The sequence below is a fragment of the Triticum dicoccoides genome, chromosome 4A, assembly GCF_002162155.2.
Source record: "Triticum dicoccoides isolate Atlit2015 ecotype Zavitan chromosome 4A, WEW_v2.0, whole genome shotgun sequence".
NCBI classification, from domain to species: Eukaryota; Viridiplantae; Streptophyta; class Magnoliopsida; order Poales; family Poaceae; genus Triticum; species Triticum dicoccoides.
In genome coordinates, this window is record NC_041386.1 from 743225764 (window position 1) to 743234040 (window position 8277).

At 43.0% G+C, this 8277-nt stretch overlaps 1 pseudogene; it reads right to left on the reverse strand.

Annotated features, from left to right (window-relative positions):
• Positions 1-267: 267 nt before the first annotated feature.
• LOC119290007 lies at positions 268-1442 on the reverse strand (annotated as a pseudogene).
• Between the last annotated feature and the right edge of the window lie 6835 nt (positions 1443-8277).

Sequence of the window (8277 nt, forward strand, 5' to 3'; positions counted from 1 at the left end):
TCAATAACAACACATAGATCTCACTACTTTCAGATACAGAGGGAGAGGAGTTCCCCCAGTTGTGCTTTTCTGAAATTACACCTTGTGGAAATTGCACAACAGCGCATAATTTCAAACCAATACAATCACGAAATAAATACACACATGAAGAGAAGAAATGGTCTCCACTTCTCCTTTGAGAACAAACCAACAAACGCGTGATACAACTAGAACAACAAACATGGCTCAAACACAGCAAACATCGACAACAACTATCCAAGGAAAAAAATTGACTGAAACTTTGCAAGATTTCAGGTGACCTCACATTAGATATCAGGTGAGAAGGCCACGGAATGGGCCACGCCCACAGCTGCGGCGGAGTCGTTTGAGAGCCATCCGCATCGATGGTCTTTTCTTCGGATCCACAACGGTGCAATCCACGCCCAGCCTAAACACAATTGCCATCTCCTCCATGTACCGCGCTTGATCTGGGATGCCCTTCTCCATGGCACTCTGGAACATTTCCTGTTGGTTTGCCATCAGTTCAGTGAAGTTGCTCCGTGCCCAGGTCGCCAAATGACCATCCGCTCCAGCTTCATTGGCCACCCGCCCTGTGACGAGCTCCAGCATCAGCACACCAAAGCTATAAGTGTCTACCTTCTCTGTCAGTTGGCTTGCTGCGGTCGCATATTCTGCAGTTAATCATTTGTTGGCACTAGTTAACAGACAAAGCTAGTTAAGACAAGAGTTTCCAGTAATTAAGAAAAAGGTAAGACATAATTGCATTGCATACATAAACCGCCCAACATACCTGGAGCTGCGTACCCAAAGTTACCAAGAGGCAGGTTCGCGATTGGCAACGGTTGGTCGAGCCCGGCCAGGTTCATCTGTGCAGCATCAAAACTAGCTATCACAGCTTTGAAATTTTGATCAAGCAAGATGTTCTTAGAGTTGATGTTGTGGTGGACAATCGGCTTATTGCCTCCATGGTGCAAGTGGCAGAGCCCTTTGGCCACGCCCATGGCAATGGCCCTCCTCTGCGGCCAGCTCAGCAGCCGATCGGCCCCCTCCCGTTGGTGCAGCCAGTAGTCAAGGCTGCCATTCACCGGGTACTTGTAGACGAGCATGATCGCTTCGCTTCATCCCTCTCAATGACCATCTATGATCCCGATGATGTTATCGTGACGGTCTCTGGCTAACAGGATCACCTCTGACTTGCAGCGGTCCTTGACATTGTCATCCACCTGTAGTGCTTGGTTCACATTCCGAAATTTCTTGACGACCAGCGTAGCAGGGAGACCAATGCCAGCAGCACGCTGAACGTGTATTAAGTACAGTTCGTCCGCCCCTATCATTCTGCTAACCCACACATCTTTCTTGTTGCTTTCAGTAAGTTTGTCGACTATGTCTTGACCATTGTACTCAACCAGCAGCGGCGCTGCAGGATGGGTCCAGAGCTGCATTTCCTTAGCAGCGGGGTAGCCCCTGAAGAGGTATCAGCCTGCAAACATATTATATATTAGTATTCAAGTATTAGTGTCTCCTTCTCCAAAGATGTAAGCATGTACATGTAATTACTAAATAAAGAAATGTAAAGAGAGGTGTATGTCTGTAATCATTAAGTTTGACAGCAGGATGTTGATAGGAAACACCACGGTTACCATACGTGGAACACGTAAGGGTCAAACTACTGAAATTATAATCTACTCCCTCCGTCCCATAATACTTTGTGCGGAGAAATTATAATCTACTCCAAATATTAAGATATAAATAAAAATATTAAGATATACAATACCAAATCAACAACATTAGATTTATTATTGAATGTACTTTCACATCATATAGATTTATTATGATAAATGTCTATATTTTTTTCTACAAACTTGGTCAAACTTCACGAAGTTTGACTTCAGTCAACTCTAATATGCGGAGTAAATAAAAACGAAGGGAGTAGTAGAGTACAGTAGATATCCTGAGGTTACGTACAGACCTAGGATTTCGCGTTGACGTGGAACCGTGGACCGTATAAACATCCGGTTGTATCCTGAGAAAGTGACGTTCATGTTAACTGTTTTCTTCTACTTTGTCAATGAAAATCAGCAATCTGCTGTTTTTTCGTCAAAAAAAAATTAATGCTTCTCTCGTCAGTGCCTTCAGTTGGTCACGTACAGAGGCGTGGACTGAACCAACCCGGATCCGAGTAGTAGGTAGTACGTTTTCACGGGAGCTCCAGAAAACTAAGAGCATCTCTAGCAGACCCCGCAAAATTCATGCATTTAACAAAAAAAAAGAATGAAAAGTGGGTAATTAATCACATCAAATTGGGGTGGCTGAGTGGTTACTGCAGCATGTTTTGAATCAGGAAGTCCTTGGTTTGAATCCTCCACCACACTCCCAGTTCAAAAAACCCACAATTTCGTTTTTCGCGGGTTAAATATCAGAAGAAAAACAAAAGGATACATGGGCCTACCCAACTCGCAGCGGGTAGGTGAACGATGGGCCAGCCCAATTATATGTGCACAAGTGGTTTTGCCAAGGTTCTGCGTCGGTTCGTGCAATCTTTCATCAGTTTTGGAAAGGTTTGACGTATTTATTTATTTATTTTTATATTTTTTTCTCACAGATTTATTTATCTTTTCGAGTTTTTTCGCTTCATTTTTTCAAATACATGTCGACTTTTCAATACACGTTGTGTGTTTTCCGTATAAGCACCCAGCATTTTTAATATGCATTGAATAATTATCAAATGCACCGTCCATTGATATCTACTACTTTCGTCCTTGTTTATTGGTCCCAATTGTCATATGTGCCAAATTTTGACCATAAATTTAATTAACAAAATATTTATACATGTCACAAAAAAATATATTATTGCAAACTATGTTTAAATACGAATCGAACGGTATAATTTTTGTTGACATGCACCAATATTTTGTCAGCTAAATTTTTATCAAAATTTAGCAGAAATTACAAATGAAACTAATAAACAAGGACAGAGGTAGTACGTCGTACCTCGGTTCAGACGTTGACTTTTGAGATTTATAACCGCACCCGATTGTAATATGTGCCGGTTAGCCCGGACGTTCGAGACCTGTTCGAGGCGTCCGCCTGGGTCAAAATATTGTGACCGATTAGTGATCGGACGGGCCGTCTAAAGCGTTTGAGGGCGGTTTGGGACGTCCGGGTGTAGATGCTCTGAATTCACCGCATGACCATCCAACAGGTAGTGTGATCGAATTCTTTATCCACCAAGTTTTTTGTTCTTTTAACTGTGAACGGGCCACGGAGCAGAGACAAACAAATATCATGGGCGAGTGAGAGATTTCGACCTCACAATGTGTTGAGGCGCAGGTTAAAAAAAGGGCACCGGCGCAACAATTCGGCCTGTTCACCTAGGGCCCTATGATTCCACGTGTGCGAGCGCACAGGATCTGCTTTGCGTGTTGATTCCTCGTGTCGTCTAGCATCGTCTCATCCACAGACGGAAAATCCCCCCTCCCCATCCCTTCCACACCTCCTGCGCGCCGCCATGGCTCGCCATAAACAAGCTGCTACCCCCCGGCGTCCTTCATGTCCATTGTCGAACGCAGCTCGCTGCACCCCTCGCTGCAGCTCGCCGCAGCCGTTGGCGTCGCCGGATGCCCTGCCAATCACGCAGCTGATTTCCAGCGCCACCCACTTGTTGGATGCAACTCAATCGAGTCTAATGCAGCTTGCGATTAATTCGGTTCCAACATACTCACGCACCCATCGAACCACGGCGTCGTCGTCCTCCCGGCCGGCTCAACGTCGTCAACAAATCGTAGCACTGCGTTCCAGCAGAAAAACAAATCTGTGCACTAAGAAATTTGAGAAAAAACTGTTGAAGCAAAAACATAAGCAGGTTCCAGCAAAAACATGGATCTTCGTCTTCAGGTCGTAGCAAAATTTCTGGCCGGTCGTAGCAAAACCAAAAGTCGGTTCCAGCAAATGGCCACCATGGTTGCAGCAGCCTCAGATGCATGGTTCATCGTCGGCAGCTGCGGGCTTCCAGCATCTTTCCGCCAAGGTTCCAGCATCTGACACCATGGTTTCAGCTTCCAACAATTACGGTTGCAACACCCGCAGCGCGAGTTCACTGATAGATGATTCTGATGAGTGAGTCGCAATAAAAATCATGGGATGCCGGTTCCAGCATCAAGACGTGCTGGTTCCAACATCTTTCATTTGCTGGTTCCAGCTCCTTCTACCGTTCTACGGGAGGTTCCGGCTTTTCCTCTTGTTGGTCGCAGCTTTGATGCTGATGGGTTGCAGCTCCTTGTGCATCGCCGGTTGGGAGGTGACGGTTGCTGGCGGTGTATCATGATGGCGGTGGTCTTCTGCGCAACAGGGTCAGGTGTGGAGGAAAACAGAGGATGAAGGAGGACGAGCTCGAGCAGAAAAAGACCCGCGGAATAGGATAAGGAAGAGGGAGTGGGCTGTGTGGGCCAACAACTCTGCACGTTGTACGTGGGTGAAGGGAGGAGCGATCGCCTCAGATCGAACGAGTCGCGTGCAGCCGGCCGAAGTTTCGGCCGGTGCGCTGGTTCTAAACGTTTCCATTGCAGGTTGGATGAAACACGCGTTAGATTGAGTCAGGATCACGTCTTTCTCTAGTTTTCTTTCTTTTCGTATCGGCACAGTAGATAAATCGTCAAGTTGAGGTGGGCCAGAGAAAAGCTACTGGTTGTTGGCCTGGGACGAAGTTACGTGCAGGTGCATAATTGCTGGAAAATTCGGGCTCCATCGATCCCGTACTCGGTTAGAACGAGATCGAGGTATTTCAGTTGGGACGCGTCTAGCGGCCGGCTGGCTGCCCGCTAGCGCTCCTGGGCGGCCGGCTTTGTTGTCAAATAGTATGCGTAATTATCCTTGTGGTTAAAATGACATTGTTAATTAATCATTTTATATATGGTCTGTTCTCACGTGATGGGTGTCTGCATGCTGCTACATTAATGTTTCTCATGTTCAGTTGTGCATTAATTTTTAGTTTTCAAAACTATAAAAAAACATATATTCTAAACCGTGTGTCGAAATTCAGATCCGCTTTCACCGTTGAAACCCTCGTGACGTGCTCTTCAAAAGCAGATCCTGCATGGAGATGTTTCGACCAACTAATCTTCCTGCCAACTAAACATCAGTTTGTGTGCAACTAGACTAGATTGCCGCGCCAACTGAGCATATGTATGTGCCAAATAGTCCTGTCAAACTAAACATCAATGTGTGTGCAACTAGATTACATTGTCGCGCCAACTGAGTATATGTGTGTGCAACTAGTGTCCTGCCAACTAAACATCAATATGTGTGCAACTAGACTAAATTACAAGCCAACTGAGCATATGTGTGTATAACTAGTCTTTCTGCCAACTAAACATCAATGTGTGTGCAGCTAGACTACATTACAAGCCAACTAAACATATGTGCAACTAGACTATATTACAAGAGGAGGTTGCACATCAACTTTCATCGAGGCAATAGACTATTTGCACATCAAAGTTGTCGTGGTTGCTAGGTTGCAACCTCATATGAAGGTGCAACTCCAAACACTAGTTTTCGAAAAAAGTTGCACGGTGAAGACGGATCTGAATTCCGACACGTGGTTTGAAAAATATGACTTTTTAAAAATTGAAGAACCGGAATAAATGCACGTGAATCTGCTTTGTTGTCCATCGGATATAATAAGTTTGAGTGCATTTAATGATCAATCACATGCACTAGCAGACAAATCCTACGCATGCATGTGTGTAGTAGAGCCGGCCACTCGTTCTCTCCGTTTAGGGCGCGTGCACTTTGGAGGTTTTAGGTTTCAGTTGTGGTAGAAAAAAGCGGGCGCGTCATTAGAGGAGGAGCGGGGAATGGCAGTTCATGAACTTGGCGAGGCGCAGAATGGACGCGATGCGGAGCCTGGACGCTGGTACCAAGCGCATATGCCCATCATTAAAATTGAGCTTCTCGAGTTGATCTAGGGTGAAGGATCGGAACCACTCGTCAAGCTTGGCTCGGTCCTAACCCGGTAGTACATTGTGGCTCAGTATGTTGTGGCTCACGTTTCTCGGTAGTACGGTAGTACAAGTTACAACGATGGGTTCTGCACCATGCATGACATGCATGGCCGGGCGCGCAATGCTGCACGCACGAAGCTTCGTCCCGACAGAGACCGATCGACTGCCGGGCGCGCAATGCGCAACCGTGCAAGTTGCCGACCGCCCGCTGCTTCTGCAAATCCTGCACGTCACCATACGGGCGGCCAGGTAGCTTTCCTTGGCGATTCCGTGGCTCATGCCGACACTGATCCGCCGCGCCGGACCTGAGGTCAGCGCGATACTGGGACCTTTTCGTTTTCTTTCCTTGATTGATTTCTTCTACTCCGTGTGGAATCAATCCTTCCATCCAAAGCCAAATCGAAAAAAAAATCGGCTACTGGTTCATTGAACTTGGACGAGGTCCTTGTAAAATACTCCCTCCGTCTCAAAATTCTTGTCTTAGATTTGTCTAAATACGGATGTATCAAATCACATTTTAGTATTACATACGTCTGTATCTAGACAAATTTAAGACAAAAATTTTGGGACGGAGTACTTATTTTTCTTTTTGAGCTAGCTGTTGTAAAATACTATTAGTACTGATGTGATGTGATCAATGAAGCGTGTTCAAATTACTACTCTTTGCAAAACTATTACTCCGTCTGTAAATTAATATAAAAGTGTTTACATCACTAAAATAGTTATCTAAATGCTCTTATCGTTAGCTTACGGAGGGAGTATAAGCTAAATACCACTCGTTTCGTGCCGCGAAAACAGAATTAATATAACTCAGGTACCGTGTTCTTATTGGAGTGAATTCCAATTTTTCTTTACCTTTTAGATAGCTAGCTAGATTGACCTTGGTAACATCTTTTACCTCATTTAGCAGAAACTCAATTCTTACTTAATATCTTGAAGAGCCCAGCTTCCGGGGTCAAACTCCTAATCTCGCCATGCATTCTAGCAATGTTAGCCAGCCGAGCTAACGACTGAGCACGGCTTAAAGTATTAATTAAAGCGGCATATCCTTCTTTTCACTTTTCAATATTTCTTCGAGAAAATGTGAACAAAGTTATTTGAAAAGGTTATTTATTAAAAATGTTTCAAAATCAAAAACAAATTTCTAATAGTCTTTTCTTAAATGTGAACAAATTTTGACATATGAACAATATTTAAAAGGGGAATTTAAAATACACACTAAACATTTTCTTAGTATACAGTCAACTTTATTCAAATACACACTGAACACTTTTTATAATATACATCAAACTTTTGTTGAACAAAATTTCTATACACAATGAACATTTATGTCAATGACGCTAAACATTTTTCGTGAATACCGGTGATTTCTGGGCATTCGTTGGAAATATTAAAATTCTGGGCATTCGTTGGAAATATTGAATTTATGGAAAATAAAAAGCTCAAAAAAACAAGTAAATCTTTTTTAACAATTTTTAAAAATGAAATGAAAGTTTGCACTAAACATTTTCTTTGCACTAAACAATTTTTAAAATATAAGGCGAACTTTTGCTGAATTAAGCTCTATACACAATTAATATTTTTTATACACAGTGAACATTTTTGTCAATGTACAGTGAACATGTTTCTTCAATACGATGGTTTTCTTTGAACATGAATTTTTTTTGAAAACTGAACAAAAGTAGAATTTCAAACTTTTATTAGAATTTGGAATTCCGAACTTTTTTTGAAACATGAATATTTTTCGAAAATGTGAACAAAATTTGGAATTTTCAAACATTTTTCAAAAATTCAAAAAAAAATTGAAAATTCTGAACATTTATGGAAATCTTAAATTTATGGATTAAAAGGAAACGAAATAAGGGGAAAAATAAAGAAACAAAAGAAAAAATGAAGAAATAAGCAAAAAAAATAAATACTAAAACAAAAATAAAAACATGAAAAAAAAAGGAAAAACCTAAGAAAGAAAGCAAATCAATAGAAGAACTCAGGGAAGCTTCTAAAATGTTCCCAAAACCGGTTGCTCACTTGAAGTGGGACGGCCCTTGTTGCGTCTATCGCTCGCTTCACTTTAGCAAAGCCGCGACGGTTTGACACTTAGGGCAACTCCAACGCACGACCTCAAATGGACGGTCGTTTTGTCCGGATTTTGTCCATTTGCATCGGCAAAATAAAGGTGCGTGTCCGGTTTTCGCTGCCCGCCTATGGGTGCACCCAACGGGCTGGCGCATCGCAAACATGTGCCCGTTTCGAACTTAAATAAAAATGAAAAAAGGGC